Source organism: Schistocerca gregaria, chromosome 2 (assembly GCF_023897955.1).
Source record: "Schistocerca gregaria isolate iqSchGreg1 chromosome 2, iqSchGreg1.2, whole genome shotgun sequence".
Classification (NCBI taxonomy): domain Eukaryota; kingdom Metazoa; phylum Arthropoda; class Insecta; order Orthoptera; family Acrididae; genus Schistocerca; species Schistocerca gregaria.
Window position 1 is genome coordinate 664,429,153 of NC_064921.1, and position 20,818 is coordinate 664,449,970.

Sequence of the window (20,818 nt, forward strand, 5' to 3'; positions counted from 1 at the left end):
TGGGTGGTTGAACATTCGTTTTACGTTCCATCACTGACGGTGACACTGCAGGTTCACATATAAAGCAATTGGTCCAAGTACTTTACTTGTCGACATGCTGGCTACTGTTCCTGTGCTGCTGCCGATTGTGTAGACGCTGCCGATGCCGACACTGATTACTTAAAGTCGCCTCCAGTAGCCTGCATAGCAGTGGACGCTGTCAGTCCCTGCCGCTGCTGACCGCTGCATATTCTAACTCATCACCCGTCCCCATAGCCTTCTTCTTCTTTCTTGAACCCCGCTACAGCTGCAAATTGCTATCATTGAATGTATTTCGGACTTAGATTATTGTAAAGTGTTAGAATTACTGTTGTAATGCTATAGGAATAAAATACATGTACTAGGTGAGAAAATTTCAATTTCGACTGTACCTAATGATTTTATACTGCTGAGTAGCTTATCTAAACAGCATTCCATACGAGCAACCTAGTTACATCTTTATCTGTAACTGCTGGTATTTTATGTACTAGGGCCACACATGGTTTTGTTTAAAAACAATAGCTCCATGTGGTCATAGGGTCAAGCCAGACAGTCTGCTTTCATGTCCCGCGCTAATTCACTGCAAATAATAATAATATGTAGCTGTGATCCTGCAGTCAAGCAGCCTAAGATTTGGATAGAATTGTGAGTTAATAAAATAGATGGATATACAAAATAAAAGTTAAATGAATAATATAATAACAAGAGTTTTATAGCAACGTTACAGACGACAGAGAATTCTGCTGAACAATGTTTATTCAAGAAAAGAATTTGAAAAATAGTGGAATGATCTTGCGATATTCAGTTACAGATAGAAGATACCCTTACCAAATGCAGTAAAGATACATTGAACGCGTTACAGGTATGACAGCAAAAGTCCCGAACTAAAATTTAGTCAAATATAAAAGAATGTAAAAGAAATATTCAGCTAAAACACCTCAGAGTTCAACATTATGATACACATAATATAACACGTGATACAAGCAATAGTAACTTACACTCTGTTTATCTTCAGTTCCGTAATACAAGTGGAAGTGCTCTGGAACACATTCAGGCCACTCGAAACGTTAAGTTTCTTCAGGATGGTAGCGGCCGTTTACAGCCAGTAATCTATCAGCCACTATATGAAATATCAACCTATACCACAGACATGTCTGCCTCCTTCCAGAACGAAAATTCAAGTGTCCACAATCACTCCCTTGTGCTCTTCATTCAAAAAACTCCAGTCTCCCCTTGACTCCCGTAGTGTTCCGATAATGTCTACCTTTTCACTGATTGAAAACCGTCCACAGTAAACATACATCGTTCCAAATTTCTGAAGACATCGATTGTCTCAGCATGGCCACTCTCCGCGATAAACTAACAACATACAAATAACAAAATATTGTAACTATTCAGTCACATTCAGACCATTCAAAACAAATATAAATATAGGTTTCTCCTTAAATAAATAAGAGGGTATTCTTGTGCAAGTGCGCATAGGTACATGACAACAAGTTGTGGTTAAATATTGTGTAAACAATTATTTTGGTCTACTAATCAGAACGTCTTGGGCACTCTTTTACAAAGGAGGCGGCAGCTAATACATGTGACTGACCGCTTCTTAAATTAACAGGATTTTTAGTTATAAATCCTTACTAATATTTAAATAACGTTACTGGCAATATAGAGAACTCTACATTAAAAACTACACAACTATGAGAAAACTTCGATTTCAGGGTGGAGCGGCTGCTCATAAGCCACACATCACGCCGGTAAATGCCAAATGACGCCTCGCTTGGCGTAAGTAGAATACACATTGAACTATTGAACAGTAGAAAAAACTTTGTAAGGAGTGACGAATCACGGTACACAACGTGGCGATCCGATGGCAGTGTGTTGGTATGGCGAATGCCCGGTGAACGTCATCTGCCAGCGTGTGTGGTGCCAAGAGTGGTCGTGTTTTTCATGGAAGGGGCTTGCACCCCTTGTTGTACTGCGTGGCACTATTACAGTAGAAGCCTATACTGATGTTTAGATAATCTTCTTACTTCCCACTGTTAATGAGCAATTCGGGGATGGCGATTGCTACTTTCAACACGATCGAGCACCTGCACATAATGCAAGGCCTGTGGCAGAGTGGTTACACGACAATAACATTCCTCTAATTGACTGGTCTGCAATTAGTCACGACCTGAATTCTGTAGAACACCTTTCGGATGTTTTGGAACGCCGACGTCGTGCCAGGTCTCACCGAATGACATCGATACCTCTACTCAGCGCAGAACTCCGTGAAGAAACCTTCCAGCACCTGATTGGACGTATACCTGCGAGAGGGAGCTGTCATCAAGGCTAAGAGCTTTGGAGAGAGCCACGAACTTATAATTCATTTCCAGCCATGTGTCCGGATACTTTTGACCACATAGTGTATCATCTGAGATAACATGCTGAATGAAATATTTGAAAGTTGTTAACTCAGATCTTCATTGAGAAAACGTGTATTCGCTGTGAAATACTACCTTCTGTAATTTTATAAATATAGAAATATTGTTGTGTAACTGGATGTACTTCATTTTTCTGAGATCAGAGATATATTCAGATCTGCTTTAATAATTGACTGCAAATTATTGTAGATTCCTGAAGAGATGTAAGAAGTCATCTTTCAACTTCTCTGACATTCGCCATTTCTCGGAGCTATGTCTCTTGCGCAAAGGCGATGCAAGCAACAGACATTAAGATTCCCAGCTTTGGATTTACCCATTTCCGTCGACGAAGCTCGTCTTTGTGCTTCATCTCACGAGCGTTTGTTAGCTGCTTGATCTCACGAGCATTTGTTAGCTGGCTACTGCACACCCTGAGCCCTGAGCCAACTTGCATTCAGCCGTACAACAATTTCATCATCCCTCATACCCCTTCCCGGCAGTCAAATTTCTCGCTCACATACGCTTACACCTCTAAATCCATTCTGTGTTCATATTTTAGAATAAGTGGTCTGAATATGATTTCATTCTAACGGAAACCGATAACCGTTGTATATTTCGGGTAGGACTATTTCCGACATTTTTAAACCACGTAGTAAGTCCAACGAAGCAAATAAATCAAGGGCTAACCCCTAGAGACACAGTGAGAGTAATTACTAGATTGTTGCTTCGAACGTACTAAGAGATAACTATGGGAGCTGAAGTGTAAAACAAGAAATGACTGCGGCGCGTCGTAATCTACTGCATTACTGCTGATGGACTCTTGGCACCGGACGCAAACGTGACATTTTGCATATTGACTCGCGAACTCCCATTATAGTTGTTACGAGACACCGATCGATATTCATGACACTCGATAGACATAGGATGCTACAGGAGACTACTTGCAATTTGATAGAAAGTCAGCCTTGAATTGAAATGACTGCTATTTCCGTGTTATTGCTGCTGATAAGCCATCTAGCATCTTCAAGCAGTTGCGTACGATTAGATCTGGAAGAGGTTTCGCAGGACTTTTGTTATCACCGGCACGTCTCCACATCACACTTTTGCAATAGGTGAACAGATGATGTAGCCAAATTAACAGGAGAGGAAGGTACTAGCACTTCCTGCGTCCCGGACTGCAGGCGCCGCTCGGCCGATCGAAGGTTAGGTTACCGGGCCAGTTTGGGATCCAACAGTTCGAATAGCGTGACGTACGGCTCTAAGTTTTTTAATAAAACCCTCCACGTTGGGGGAATTTCATACGTATTAATTAAACGGTGAACATACAAAATGTTTAGTGCCCTCCACCCGATAGTCCGGCTTGCAGGCGGAAAATAGGTGTGGTTTGCTGTTCTGAGAAAATTAGTTTGGAAACTCTAAATGAATCATTTAGTCAAGGAACTTCTTGCTTAGCCATTTGATTGGTCCGTGCTCGGCATCAATCAGCTTATCATCTCACTAGTAACATGTATCTGATATCGGATTCAATCGGATTTTCTGAATTGGTTTTGTGTCACTTTCATCCTTTGTTTTAGTAATGGAAAGGACACTCATGCTGGCTTCGTCACATGCTGTGCCTGCTGACGAAAAGTCCATGGGTCATAAAGTGATCGTTTGTTTTGTGGGAGAATCTTACTAAGAGGCTCTATAAATTTCCGTGTGCATCTCGGGAAATCCAGCATTAAAATTCGGAGAGAGTAAGTTGAAAGAGTCGGATATATATATTTCTTCCTCCAACATCCGCATCTCGAAATCACCACAACAGAGACATAAAAGAATTGGGGGTCATAAAACTGTTCTCTGATAGTCATTCAACCCAGGCGACCAATTCACGAATACATTATGATGGGACCCGCCAGGAGTTCCTGTCCATGCACTAGTCCCTTCATTGCAGAGCAGGACTTGCACTCTACGTCTTCAAATACTACTTGTTGGATGGATTCTAGTCTCTTTCGTCCCCAGCATTTTTTATTACCCCGTCTCATATCATGGAAGTTATTCCATGATGTCCTAGCAAATGTCCTATCATCCTATCCTTTCTCTTTATCAGAGTTTTCTAATTTGTCCTCTCTTTCCTCATTCAGTCCACCTAATTTCAATATTATTCTGTAGCGCTAAATTCAAACGATACAATCCTCCTCTGTTTCATTTCCGACTGCCCGTGATTCACGACCATACAATTTTGTGTTTCAAACATATATTCTTAAGAATTTCTTTTTCAAATTATGGCCTATGCTTGTTACCAGTTGGCTGCCATCGCTTAGGGGTGCACTATAAGCTTGTGATAGTCACTTTTTTATGTCCTTCTGACTTGCAAGATTGCAGAATTCCTTAACGTCACCTACTTCGTAATTACCAAAGTACCTGATAATTTTCATTATTTTTGTCTTTTCCCGTTTACTCTGAATCAGTCATCAAGCTAGATTAATAGACATAATCGAGAAGGTTGAAAGAAAAGAAGCATATTTCGTAGTGGGATCTATAAGTAACGGAGGGAACGTTACGGAGATGACAACGAACTCTAGGATCTGCGCCACAAAAGAAGCGCTGCATATAACGGAGAAGTTTACTGTTCAAATTCGTATAGAGTACTCTACGGAAGGGTTGAACAACGCGTTACTTCCTCCAACGTTCGACTTCCGAAATGACTGTGACGATAAAATAAGAGATGTTAGCCGATGTCACGGTTAAATGAGAATCATTACAGTACACTTTATTCGTGAACAGGGAAGAGAGCAAATACACGCTAAGAAGAAGAAAGGAAATAAAGAAAACGCCTCTGGCACCAATATATATTCTAAGAAAAAAAAATAATGAACAACACACCACGAAGAAACTATCCGAATGGGACGGGAATCGGTAGATATGACGTACAGTTAGAGACAGAGAAATACATATGGTTTCATCGAAATTGGATGATTTGTTTAAGAGAAAGAGCTTCACAAACTAATCAAGTCAGTAACGTATTGGTCCACGCCTGGCACTTATGCACGCAGTCATTGATTAATTAAGTTGTATCGTGTAGGGATATAGTGTAAAATTCTGTCCAGCTGACGCTTCATATCCTGAAAATCCATAGATGTCTGGAGGGCCATGTCTATACTGTTCCAAACGTTCTCGGTTGGAACGAGATTTGACGACCTTGCTGGCCAAGACAGGGTTTGGCAAGCACGACGACAAGCCGTAGAGACTCTCGCCATTTGCGGGCGGGCATTATCTTGCTGAAATATAAGCCCAAAAGAGCTTTCCATGATGGACAACAAAACAGGGCGTAGAATATCGTCGAAGTACCGCTTTGCTTTAAGGGTGCCGCGGACGACAAGCAAAGTGGTCCTCCTGTGAAATGAGACTACAGACCATCACACCTGGATACCCATCGATCTGATGAATTACAATCTGGTTGTTATACTATTGCTGTTCAGGGCATCTCCGGATTCATCTTTGGTCTGGAACTTCATTTACTGGAGTATAGTTGCCTTTAGTTTCGCTTCGAAGTGAGTCCAGCTGGCCAGCGATGACATGTCAGGAGACGCCATGGAAGTGGTCGTACACCATCTTGACTGTCTGTCGCTGTACGGCCTGACAACCAGGCGTCACGGCCTCCGGTGCCGTTTCTTTTCATAGCAGGGCCGCTTCGGTTGTCATGAGCGGTAGCCTTACAGCACAAGCAGTACGTCGACGTTGCTCAATTCCCCATTTTGTGGCACTTCATTTTAAGAAGACAATGGCCGCCCCCTGACTGCTAGAATTTATACTGCTTGTCTTTGTGCTTGCAAAACCATGTCTCGGACAACAAGCCCTCCGAACTGGGGACGTTTGCAGCGCTATGGGCTTGGCCCTCCAACAGTCTCGGGATTACGACGATCTAAAGCGCCAGTGGACACAATCTGGCACGATATCCCTCACGAGGACATCTAACAACTCAGTCAGTGAGAAACTGAATAACTGCTAGCGTCAGAGCCAGGAGTGGAATAACGTGTTATTTCTTCCTCTTTCTCTTGAAGAAGTTCAAATGGCTCTAAGCACTATGGGACTTAATATCTGTGGTCATCAGTCCCCTAGAACTTAGAACTACTTAAACCTAAGTAACCTAAGGACATCACACACATCCATGCCCGAGGCTGGATTCGAACCTGCGACCGTAGCAGACGCGCGGTTCCGGACTGAGCGCCTGAACCGCTAGACCACCGCGGCCGGCTCTTGAAGAAGTCATCTAGTTTTGTTCTGACGCTGCAACTGGTTGAAACTCCGTGCCACATTAAAACTATATGCTGCACCGAGACTCGAAGTCGAGACCTATGCCTTTCGCGGGCGTGTGCTCTACCGACAGAGCTACCCAAGCACGGCTTTCGACTCGTCGTCATAGCTTTATTTCCGCCAGTACCTCGCCTCCTACCGTCCAAGCTTCGCAGAATCTCTTCTGCGAAACTTGAGAACTAGCATTCCTGCAAGAAAGGATATTGCGGAGATATGACTTAGCCACAGCCGGAGGGATGTTTCCAGAACGTAATTATTTGTTTGTCTGCGTGTGTAAGTCACATGTACCAATTTACTTCCCATTCGCAATAATACTTTTCCGACGCACTCTTTCTTTTTTTGGTTTTCTTTTTTAGCTGAGGGTGTATATTGCTATCGGAAGTGCACAGACCTTAAGGTTCCTTGCAGAGTGCGGCTGTAAAAATAGATATATATATGTAGACGTAATTGTAAATGTACACGTATTTTTGGATGTAGAAGTCGGTTCACTTGAAGGATTAGTGCCTGATGCTCGGGTAGCGTCTTTGGCAGGCACTACGGACGAGACAATGTCGGCGTCTGCAGCAGACACGAGAGGGCTGGGTAATCCGTGGAGTGCGCGCTCGCCTGATGGAATACAAGCGGCGCGGCGCGGCGCGGCGCGGCCCGGCGCTGCACAGTGGGGAGGGCGCGCGTTTATCTCGGGGCTGCCGCCCGCCGCGCCGCAATAAAGAGATTGAATCCGCCACCCCAGGGGGCTGTCCGGCCGCCCCACGAAATACTTACACGCGCCGCCACAGGCCGGCAGAGGGAATCTCTTTTTACCCTTCGACGCGTTGAAAAATATTTACAACGCAAATGAAGGCAGTATTTGCATTCCGCGCCGTTAATACGCTGCGGTGGGCCCAGACCACCAGCGCGGGGGCGGACGGGAATTTGAAGGGTAGGCCTGAGAACCCTGAGATTCCGCAATAGCGAGTAGCCGACACCACCTGTCACTGCTTATAAAGTGCAGATTATTAAAGGAGATGACCGTCCTTCAAATGGAAATGTCCATTAATGAATATATTCGCAACACATGCCTTCGAAGTGCAGTAAACGCCTGTGTGATTCAGATTTCATTCTTCATGGAGACAGGAAATGAAACTTGCGAGCCGGCCGCTGTGGCCGAGCGGTTCTAGGCGCTTCTGTCTGGAACCGCTCGAACGCTACGGTCGCCGGTTCGAATCCTGCCTCAGGCATGGATGTGTGTGATGTCCTTAGGTTAGTTAGGTTTAAGTAGTTCTAAGCTCAAGGGAACTGATGGCCTCAGATGTTAAGTACTATAGTGCTCAGAGCCATTTGAATTTTGAAACTAGCGAGAACAAAGATTCTTCCGCGATAAGCTGACGTAAGAAGGTACCTACTTCGAACAGCACACGTAACTAAGAAATTCGAATTTCTGGCATACTTCCGTATTATATTGCCGCAATTACCGATTGCGGAAGCACGTCTCTTTTCACATACTAAGAATTCAATACGAGGGTAACAGCAAATGTTTGAGTAGTTAACGAATTATGCTAATGAGCCTACAGCTACCTGTAGTGAAAAAACTAACAAAGATTATTTGCGTAAATCGGCTCATTTCTGACGATCATATTTGTTTGCGGAGCTTTTCTTTCTCAGTCAATGCGGGAGGTAGTTATAAGCTGGCATCTGTTGGAAGAATTTAGTAGGACGTGTGGAGTGGAAGATGGAGAGGAACTCGTTTTATGCACTTACTAAATGTTTTATTGTTCACACTGATAGACTGATAAGTATCGTTAAATCTGGAAATGGGCTAATATGGTTGGACGGTGTTATTGTACTTCAGACTAATATCAAAGTAATAGCTGGTCGTTAACGTGGTAACAGAATTACTACGTGGAAACTCGGTATACTAGGATGAATGAAGCGATCATTCAGGAAACTGATGATGTTAACGCAGCATTATTGGATCTGAGTAATGAACGTCAGCGACATGGCTGGCATGTGACATTTCCAATTATGGTGTACTCTACGTTATTGTAATCCAGCTATGAGGAAGCTCTGTGGGAGAAAGAATAACACCAAGCTCCCATTAAATTCTCATGTACTGAACGTCCGGCCGAACGGAAAATTCGATTAAACGGCTGGGCCTGCAGCCCAGAACAAATCTTTCACTACAAGATTAATACCATCCAATTCCTCAGTAATTGTGAAATCACTAATTGACAAATTAACTAAGTTCAGTTGCTTCGTTTTACTATCTTCCCTTACTCTGACCAAGTTGTCATTATGTAACTAATTACGATAAAGGAATTCTTTTGCTATAAGATTTGTTGCGTCATTTCCAATCACTTAAGTATTGTCTGTAACTGCGGCCTCACTACTCGTCTGGACAAATGAGTCTAACTGAAGGTGTAATTGCACACAAATTAATATGATTTACTTCCAAATTATCCGGTCCAGATAGTATTATTCGTGCACTTCTTCATTAGTTATACAACGTGCCTGTAGGATATACTGTGTAAAATATGTTTAATCCTGATGTAGTTGCCTACCAGAAATATTTGGATTATATGAGCCTCAGCCAACGAGCATTTTCATTGTAATACGAATTTGAGGTAATGTGTTTATCAGTAATTAATTAATAATATTTTCTCAACCATATATTTTACATGGTTCGCTAATATCTGTGGTGTTACTCGCTTTCCTTCTGCTTCAACTGTGTATCGATTTGATTCTTGTAGCAATCTTCATGCAGAACTTTTATGGACCCGATCAGCAGTCAGATACAATTACTTACACCCATATAAGTGCAGATTCGAAGGAGCTATATACATAATTAAATCCGACCACCACTATTACTGGAGTGGCGCTCATAATGACTGTGAGTAAAGCTGGACTTAATGAGGCCTCGGTGGTAGCGTCCAGGAACGTGTGTACTTGGTGGTTTACTACTTGCTTTCCAGTGTATGAATGAGCCAACAGAATTACTTCCGACTGTAGCATCTGCAGGCACCTCAAACGGTGACAGTGTTGCACCCAAGGGTACCCCGCTGCCCGTTCTCGCTCTCATATGTTGTGATCAACTTGTTTGAAATCTTATGAAGCGGAGGCCACAGCAGGAGATAGTTAGTCACCGAAATAATGTAAGAGAATATAATGAAGATGGTATTTACTGTCTTGGAGTCTGCCGACCGTTGTGACAGAGCGGTTTTAGGCGCTTCAGTCCGGAACCGCGCGACCGCTACGGTCACAGGTTCGAATCCTGCATCGGGCATGGATGTGTGTAATGTCCTTAGGTTAGTTAGGTTTAACTAGTTCTACGTTCTAGGGGACTGATGACCTCAGCAGTTAAGTCCCATAGTGCTCAGAGCCATTTGAACCACTTTTTGTAGTGTCAGTAGCGTGTGGGATTTATGGAATTCAGCAAAGTCGATGCTTCTCAAACCAGAGGCGAATGTACGTAGCATTCATTGGTTTCAGTGAGTTTCAAAGACGATTTACCCACTATGTGTGTGTGTGTGTGTGTGTGTGTGTGTGTGTGTGTGTGTGTGTGTGTGTGTGAATGTGTGTGTGTGTGTGTGTGTGTATTTGCGCTGTACCATCCCAGATTTGTCAGCTGACGTTACGCATTTTTGGTCTTTTTGTAAGACATGTGATGTGTTTCTTTATGTTCGTAATCGTTTTGAGACGTAGGCAAAGCAGACGAGCGGAGTCGGATATTTCGGTATTGCCTGTGAGTGTAATACGCACTGAGTAACAAGCCGCCATGTGACCGAAAGTAACATCTAATAGAATTAATGAATTTACAATGAGTCTGCGGCTACAAAAATAAGAAGCACTAGAGACTGAAAATGCACTGCCCTGTGGTTCAGATTGTCGTTGGAAAAAAGAACATGAGACTGAGCTCCAAACTGAAAGACTTGTGCATTTACATATTCTACACTGTAATGAGCCTCACTTTTCACCATGTGATCAACATCACATCAAAGTAAGTGAAAGCAAAACATATCATTAAAATCATGTACCAGCATCGTCTCTAGGGAACACTGCTAACCGTCGCTGTAAAATAAAAATATAAAAAAAAACTCTTACCGTAAAGTCAAAAGTGGGTCAGAGCTATGAACACGAGGACGAGTGTGGCAATCACATAGCATTTTGAGATGCACGTTTACAGTCTTAATGGCCATTTACCTTAATGAGGAAGATTAGAGAAGGGACAAAAATAGCCAGGCGACCTGCTAGGCGACGGGTACAAATATCCAGCGTTTAGGCTGCCAGCAGAAACGGCGCTCATAAAACAAACACACACAGGAGAGGAAGAACACAGCGGCCTTAGTTACTCAGAGTACTGGCACACCTCAGCAGGCACTAGCCAGCAAGTAAACAGGCTATGCTATAACTGTCGCCTGTTTCCTGTCCCCCTTTTCCACCAATGACAAGAAATAAAGCAAACACCAAACATCTATTTCCACCAATAATAATAAATGAAACAAACGCCAATAAAGGATGTCTAACACCCTCCTTCTCATCCTTAAAGTGGCGAGGCTGAAGATGGGGGGGGGGGCGGGGGGGGAGGTGGTAGGTAATCATTTGAAACACACACACACACACACACACACACACACACACACACACACACATACATACACAGCACAGCCACAACCGACCGTCCGGCCGACCGACAAGTTGAACATGTGTAGGTGCTTTGGCCACCAAATCGACCACTATTCTTGCGGGCGTTCAACTGGTTTGACCACCCGAAAGGCGATGCCCCCCCCACCCACCCAACCACCACTTTACGCAACTTCCATCACCAATTCACCCGACCGGCACCACCACTTCACCCACCAAACGATGTCGTGTCATCCGCTCGTCGAAAGTACGTCTCTTGTGATTACGACGTTGCAATAGCTAAGTCTGTCGGGACGGGTGTAGACTGCAGACGAAACTGGTCAGTCAGTTGGTGTCCGTTGCTTGGTCTGTGTTTAGGGCCCTTAAAAAATCACTCTTTCTCCTCTTTCAGAAGTAATCGAAGCACACACAGTAAGGCCTTTGCAACAGTGGCCGAATGATAGCAAAATTTTATATATTCGCAGTGTGGCCCCATACCATAAAGAACTCCACTGAAGTGCCAAAGAAACTGGTATCGGCATGTGTATTTAAATAGAGAGACATGTAAACAGGCAGAATACGGCGCTGCGGTCGGCAACGCCTATATAAGACGAGTGTCTCGCTCAGTTGTTAGATCGGTTACTGCGGTGACAACGGCAGGTTTTCAAGATTTCAGAGGGTTTGAAAGTGGTGTTACAGTTGGCTCCTGTACCACAGTTTTACGAGTATACCGTGAATATCAGATACGGTGAAACATCATATCTCCGGCGTTGCCGCGGTCGGAAGAAAGATCCGTCAAGAGCAATTGGAGTGATATGGGACTCCTGATATGTCTAGTACGACTCTGCCAAGTGCCACGTACGTATAAGCATCCTGTCTGATCGTCTGCGTCCATTCATGTCCATTGCGCATTCTGACGAATTTGGGCAATATCAAAAGGACAGCGTGACTCCTCACTGATTCAGAATTGCTACATAGTGACTTCAGCAACACTCTCCTCAGTTTAAGCACTTCCTCTGGCCACCAAACTCCCTAGACCTGAACATTGTTGAGCATATCTGGGATGCCTTTCAATGTGCTGTTCAGAAGAGGTCTCTATCCCGTCGTACTCTTACTGATTTAAGGACAACACTGCAGGATTCATGGTGTCAGTTCCTTATAGCAGTATCTCATACATTGTTCGAGTCCATGCCACGTCGTGTTGCCCGCACTTCTGCGTGCTCAGGGGGCCTACAATATTAAGCAGGTCTACCAGTTTCTTTTGCTGTTCAGTGTATATTGACACTCGTAAATTACTTTGGTAACATAGAGGATAATATTTTCTAAGGACATTACGACACGTATCCACTCGCTAACGAAGTCGGCTATCGACTCCTGGCGTATCGTGCGCCAAGGAATTATTAGCAATTGCCTCTCTTTAGTTTATATGAGCTTCCGCATCGTGAATTAAGCATATCGATATCCAATTCACTAAACTAATGACTGAACGTTCACTGTTTAAGTAGAGTTCATCCATTTTGCTCTGCTTATACACTCACTGTTTTATTGTGTGATATTACTGGCGCTATGCCATTGAATGGTTGTTGAAATGAGAATTCTTCTCTGTTAGGTCATCGAAATTTCGGTATACATGTCAGCAGACGTCCTTCAGAGACTTCACTGCGACAGTCTCTGTCGATCCATTATGGACAGAAGACGTCAGTTGGTCACTTAATTATCAATAAAAGAATTCTATCAAAATTATGTAGGATTTTATACTGTAAAAAACTGACAAGATTTGTTTCGCGGAGCTCCTGATTGTATACTGTCTTAGTTATGATCCTTTTAATGTTTTTGTGTGTTCTCTTATAAGTCCGTGCATTTTGTAACTGTAAGTGCTTTTTCTGTACGGCTTGCTTCGTACTCCCTGATATACACTACAAGTATATTGTTTTATCATGCAGAGGCCTGAAGATGACATAGTGGAATGCGGAGACTGGTAGTCAAAATAAAATAAAATAACATCTCAATTACAGGGCTATTAACGAATTTCATTCATAATCACTGTGACTGTGTCGTTCCGAACGCTTCCCACGCTACGGGAGTCTTCATGCAGATGGATGTACTTGAATATCAAAGAAATAATCATTTTTCTCGTACACTTTATATTCTTCACATTTCCGGCCATGTTGTGTTATCAACAACTTCGCGAGTCCGTAGCGGCTAACCGTCGTCTCTGCGTAACGCACTATGAAAGCTTACATCACTGCCACTGCGCTCTTTGAAATTACTCATATTATAATTTAACTAAAATATCCGTCCGCGCCTACCGGGGTGGCCGAGCGGATCTAGACGCTACAGTCTGGAACCGCGCAACCGCTACGGTCGCAGGTTCGAATCCTGCCTCGGCCATGGATGCGTGTAATGTCCTTAGGTTAGTTCCGTTTAAGTAGTTCTATGTTCTAGGGGACTCATGACCTCAGACGTTAAGTCCCATAGTGCTCAGAGCCGTTTTTTATCCGTCTGCATAGAAATAATTGTAACCCGGCGCCTTACACTAGAGGTGGACCGTTTGCGTGAAGTTTGGGTGGATTCTGTAGCTATCGTGATTATTAACAACTACTGCCTCAAATAGAGATTATTTTCCACATTTCATAACAACGTACCCGTGTTAGCTAAGTAGCCTCTCGTGAACTTGAAAACTGTTTACTGACGATTCCAAAATATATCGGAGATCTGAGTCGAAACAAGGCCCCGGGAGTAGACAACATTTAATCAAAACGACTGATACCCTAGGGGGGGCTAGCCCTGACAAAACTCTATCGTCTGGATAACAAGATGTATGAGACAGGCGTAATACCCTCAGAAGAGTATAATGATTTGCAATCCCAAAGAAAGTAGGTGTTGACACATATGAAAATTACCCTACTATCAGTTTAATAAGTCATGGCTGCAAAATACTGACACGAATTCTTTACACATGAATGGAAAAACTGGTAGAGGCCAACCGTGGGGAAGATCAGTTTGGATTCCGTAGAAATGTTGGAACACATAAGGCAAAACTGACCCTACGACTCATCTTAGAAGACAGATTAAGGAAAAACAAACCTACGTTTCTAGCATTTGTAGACTGAGAGAAAGCTTTTGACAATGCTGACTGGAATACTCTCTTTCAAATTCTGAAGGTGGCAGGGGTCAAATACAGGGAGCGAAATGCTATTTACAATTTGTACAGAAACCAGATGACAGTTACAAGAGTCGAGGGGCAGGAGAGGGAAACAGTGGTTGGGAATTGAGTGAGACCGGATTGTAACCTATTTCCGATATTATTCAATCTGTATATTCGGCAATCAGTGAAGGAAACACAAGAAAAATTAGGATACGAAGTAAAATCCAAAAATCCAGGGAGGAGAAATAATATCTTTAAGGTTTACCGATGACAGTATAATTCTGTCAGAGACAGCAAAGGACCTGGAACAGCAGTTGAACTGAATGGTCAGTGTCTTGAAAGAAGGATATAAGATGAACATCACCAAAAGCAAAACGACAATAATTGATTTAGTCTAACTAAATCAGGAGATCCTGAGGGAATTAGATTAGGAAATGAGACACTTAAAGTAGTGGATGAGTTTTGCTATTTGGGTAGCAAAATAACTGATGATAATCGAAGTAGGGAGAATATAAAATGTAGACTGGCAATGGCAAGAAAAGCGTTTCTGAAGAAGAGAAATTTGTTTACATCGAGTGTAGTATACTTTTCTCAAAGTATTTGTATGTCTTGTAGCAATGTATGGGTGTGAAACGGGGACGATAAATAGTTTACAGAAGAAGAGGATAGAAGCTTTCGAAATATGGTGCTACAGAAGAATGTTGAAGATTACATGGGTAGATCATGTAATTAATGAGGAGGTACTGAATAGAATTGATGAGAAGAGGAATTTGTGGCGCAACTTGTCTAGAAGGTGAGGTTGCTTGGTAGTACTTCTTCTGAGGCATCGAGCGATCACCAATTTAGTACTGGACCGATAGTTGCATGGGAGAAAGAAACCAGACTTTAAGAAATACGTATTTTTGCCGTGACCTCTTGCATAATGCTCTTGCTTTCAAGGAGTTACGCCTGTCTGAACGATATGCTTTGCGGCGCGGTGGCTCGCGAGCGCCCCCTTGGTATGCGGGGCCCGGCGCTCGGCATGAGGGAGGAGTTGGACTGCCTTGTATAGCTACGGCGGCCCCCTGTATTAATTTTCAAATGGTGAACTATTTGTCAGGCGGAGCTGTACCAAATCGTGTTTGTTCCGCTGTTTGTTCGAAGGGTGTTCTTCAATATCGCTTGAGTGTCTAGTCTGCATCACTGTTAATCGCGAGTGGAACCAACTGACTTGTGCCCTGGTTGATTTTACTATTAGTTCTGGATTGCTATAGGCTGTAGCCTATATATGGAAACTTTCTATCTTATCTGACTTAACTGCTGCTTTCAAGATTTGTCAATGAAATATTCGCCCGTATGCTAAAGGTTAACTTTCAACTTACGTTAGGTTTTGCTGTGCCACTTTCAGCCTGTGGGTGGTTGTAGCTCGTTGAAATTGTTGTGCTGTCAAAAGATGATATTCTTAGTATTTAAAACTGTGTGCAGGTTTTCGTTCTTTATAAGGTCAAAGTTGTGAGTAGCTCTGCATATTACCGTTTATGATTGTCTATTTGATCAAGTTGTCTTAACGGCAGTAACGTTGAGCCGAATCTGTTTTACATTTGTTTTCTGCCTTGATTAGCCTCTAATTTACCGATGTGGTGACATGTTTAAGTGAACTGTATCTTAATACAGATCTTGTGTGTATGATAAAAGCTGTTGTTAGTGTACAGCCCGTGTTGGTTATTGTTTCCGGTTGGGTCTCTCTCAAAAAATTCCGACGCGCGGCCGATGTTGAACGCCAACTGTCACCAGCGTGCTAATTTTTGTTTACTCTTCTCAGGCCACTGCATATGTAATGAGAACCCGATATTTGAGGCACTAAGAGCCAAAGTGGACTAACCCCGGCGAAGTCAGTATGGAGGAAACAGGCCTAGTAATAAGCGCTCTCAAAGAATGCTTTTCCGTGATGCTTTACAGCCTTTTAACACGCATACGATGTAACTGCGGTTTTATTGAACAATATTCTGACATAGGTACATTAGATACGTTAATTGTATAGTAAAATACTAGGAGTTTTGTTGTGGCTTAGTCCGTATTCGCTCCGAGTAGTTGAACATTGTCAATGACAGGTCCGCTAGTACACTGATTATTCCTGCTGTTCATTGCACAAATTTTATTACAGAGTGCCTGTGACAATTGTATACATTATTGTTATACATTGTACGGATTACATGTAACACTTTACATTGGATTCTATAAATTTAAGCATTATGTTTCATTGTAAAAATCATGATGAAGTGGGGGAAGCAAACTGATCATATCCTTCTTATTTGCCTCTGTAATTACATGTCCATCAGGATAAAGCAGTTCGAGATCGCCGATGCATGTAGATGTTCCTTTGGCCACATCATTTTCCTGAAATGGCTCTTGGCTATGGTTCGAGTATTTATATCAAATTTTGAATCCGTTGGTTGCTTCAAACCGCAGCCACTGTAGGTCCAAACATTGTACTTTACATCTGCCAGAAGACATTTTCCGATTCGTGATGTTTCGTTCCAGTTGTTTTGTTGAAAAGAAACATTCCTCATTCATACTGATTACCTTGAACAAATTCCCTTTTTTGGCACTCACTACCACATCATTCCAGAATTCCGGAAGGTAAATATTAGGAAAATACTTTTTTTCGTTTCTGAACCAAGCCAAACTCCTGATCAGAGGGCAGTTACAAGTGTCCGCTAACTAAAAATGTGTGGTCTGTTTGCTTCACAGAGTACTCTGAGCTGCTTACAGTGTATTGGCACAGTACAGAAACTTTTATGTTTCTATTCTGGCCTACAAACTGATCAGAGAACATAAATAGTTTTTCAGTCCTGACAAAATTCCGTATGAAATACAGCGAACAAGAACCAATTTATAGTGGCCCTCTCGACGCAATGGATTCAGTCCACAGAAACAAGTACGCATCATCATTGTGCATATTGTGTATGTCAAAGCAATATGTCTACAATTGACGTTTGTAACAGCAAAATCCAGTTGAGATGACTGGTGTATGAGAAGTTTTTATTTGTTGATTTCTTTTTAGGCCCAGCATTGCACTCCAGCAGTCTTGGGCCCTGCTCTCTACTATATCAGTATTTATCACCTGGCATGCGTGGATCTCGGATCTATTGAAAGCCATGAAAAATACTGATGAAAGAAACAACGAACAAACGAAAATGAACGATACATCTCGATAATGTGTAATTGTTTACTGTACTGAAGTGAAATTTTTCTGCTTTTCAAAAATGGTTCTGAGCACTATGGGACTTAACATCTGTGGTCATCAGTCCCCTAGAACTTAGAACTACTTAAACCTAACTAACCTAAGGACATCACACATATCCATGCCCGAGGCAGGATTCGAACCTGCGACCGTAGCGGTCACGCGATTCCAGACTGAAGCGACTTGAACCGCACGGCCACACCGGCCGGCTTTTTCTGCTGTTCAGTGGACTATCCACAATGTTGCACATTCATTGCATATGCACTGTATTCTTGCATAGAAGGTATCGGCCAAATCTGAGTTAGTAATATTAATCCACTTAATATTGAAACTGGGTGTTGAGAGCCCCATAGTGGTTTGGGTCGTTTTTGGGGAGGGGGCCAAACAGCGAGGTCATCGGTCTCATGGGATTAGGGCAGGATGGGGAAGGAAATCGGCAGTATCCTTTCAAAGGAATCATCCCAGCATTTGTCTGGGGTGATTTAGGGAAATCACGGAATACCTAAATGAGGATGGCCGGACGCAGGATTGAACAGTCGTCCTCCCGAATGAGAGTCCAATATGCTAACCACTGCGCCATCTCACTCGGTAAAACCAGGCAGGATCGACGCAGTCATTCACCAGAAGTGATTTAGTCAAACCACCGAAAATCCGAGAGTGTCATTCAATCGACAGTGCAATCAACAATGACACTCGAATTACGTATAGCGGTAATTATTCACCGGTTCTAATTACATGGAGAATAACATATTTGTTATCGTGGTGGCACATCGAAGATAACAAAGAAACAAAAATCACCTGGATCACAACCTTTTATTTACTTACATGCGGTTTCAGTTTTCCTTGCAGATCATCTTTTGGTCTACTACTTGAAGATATTATTGCACTTGGCCTCTCGTAGTCGTTGTCGGACTATACAGTACAAACGCACATCGCACTGTGAATGCTTTCAAGACACTTGTGCCTCTACTGTTGAGAAGTTCATCATGTCCTTGTGAAATATCACGATAAGAACTCACGATAAGCCGACCGTAGCTCCAACAATCGCAGGTGCAATGTTAATAAATGTGATCGAATAATGAGGTGTGAAACAGAAGTAACAATAATGACATGACTGCAGTATTTTACGAACACTTGCCTCATGGAGAGTAGAAATAACAATAATATGTAAAATGCACTCATATAAGGCGCCTCAAAGAGCAGTTTGTCAACGTTGTGATCTGGAAAATTTTTCGTGCAGTCATATGACATATGCGTACGTCTTAGATGAGTGCATTAAAATTGTGTAAAATTATTTCTCGGAATATAATTAAATAAGAAATTAACAAACATTCATACTCACAGGACACGTTAATTTGGTACATTTCAGCATGAATATGCGTTACACAAGAAGAGATGAAAGACAAATTCCTATAAACCTATTGACGGGACACTGGGCGTCACGCATTTTCGTTCTTGGTTACATATTATATAAATAAAAAGACAATACAGAATTATAGAACGTATCTGAGGCTTTTCCTTAATTTTAATGAATAAGAATATAAATACGCTGAGGGCTCTTACTGTAAGCTACGAAGGTGTGGTATAGGAATTCGAGATTAATGACGACGTAATAATAGTCGTTTTATTTCCATCCTTGCTTCTTCGATGTAGAGATTGAACAGCAGGGCCGAACGACTACACCCCTGTCTTACACTTTTTTTTAATACGAGCACTTCATTCTTATAATTCCCTCTTGGCTTTTGTACATTATGTATATCTCTCCTGTTATATTTTTCTCATAATTTCGAACATCTTGTACCATATTACATTGTGAAACGCTTTTTTCAGGTCGACAGATCCTGTGAACATGTCTTGATTTTCCTTTAGTATTGCTTTCATTATCAACCGCAACGTCATAATTGCCTTTACCTTTTATAATGCGAAAACAATCGTCATCTAGCACCATCCTCAACATTTTCCCCATTTTTTGTACAATATTCTTATCCGCCATTTGAATGCATGAGCTGTTAATTTGATGGTGCGATAATTCTCGCCCTTGCCAGCTCTTGCAGTCTTGTGAACAGTGTTGATGCAATATTGGCGAAAGTCAAATGGTATGTCACCATACGTACACACCAACCGGAATAGTCATTATTTTAGAAATGCTGATGGAATGTTATCTATCCCTTCTGACTTACTTTATCTTGTTATTGTTGTTGTGGTCTTCAGCCCTGACACTCCTTTGACGAAGCTCTCCATGCCTCCCTATCCTGTGCAAGCTGCTTCATCTCCCAGTACGTACTGCAGCCTACGTCCTTCTGAATCTGCTTAGTGTATTCATCTGTAGGTCTCCTTCTACGATTTTTACCCTCCACGCTGCCTCCAATACTACTAGTTTAGTGATCCCTTGATGCCTCAGAACATATCCTACCAACCGACCCCTTCTACTAGTCAAGTTGTGCAACAAACTCCTCCCCAATTCTATTCAATACGTCCTCATTAGTTATTTGGTCTACTCATATAATCTTCAGCATTATTCTGTAGCACCACATTTCGAAAGTTTCTATTCTCTTCTTCTCCAAACTATTTATCGTCCATGTTTCACTTCCATACATGGCTACACTCCATACAAATACTTTCAGAAATGACTTCCTGGCACTTAAACATATACTCGATGTTAACAAATTTCTCTTCTTCAGAAACGTTTTTCCTTGCCATTGGCAGTCTACATTCTATATCCTCTCTACTTCGACCATCATCGGTTATTTTGCTCCCCAAATAGAAACCTCCTTTACTACTTTAAGTGTCTCTTTTCCTAATCTAATTCCCTCAGCATCATCCGACTTAATTCGACTACATTCCATTATCCTTGTTTTGATTTTGTTGATGTTTATCTTATATCGTCCTTTCAAGACACGATCCATTCCGTTCAACTGCTCTTGCAAGTCCTTTGCGGTCTCTGACAGAATTACAGCGTCATCGGCTGACCTCAGAGTTTTTACTTCTCTCCAAGGATTTTAATACTTATTCAGAATTTTTCATTTGTTTCCTTACTGCTTGCTCAATTTATAGATTGAATAACATTGGGGAGAGACTACAACCCTATCTGTTGCGTAAGTTTCACCCTATCGATTACGAGAACGCTCACGT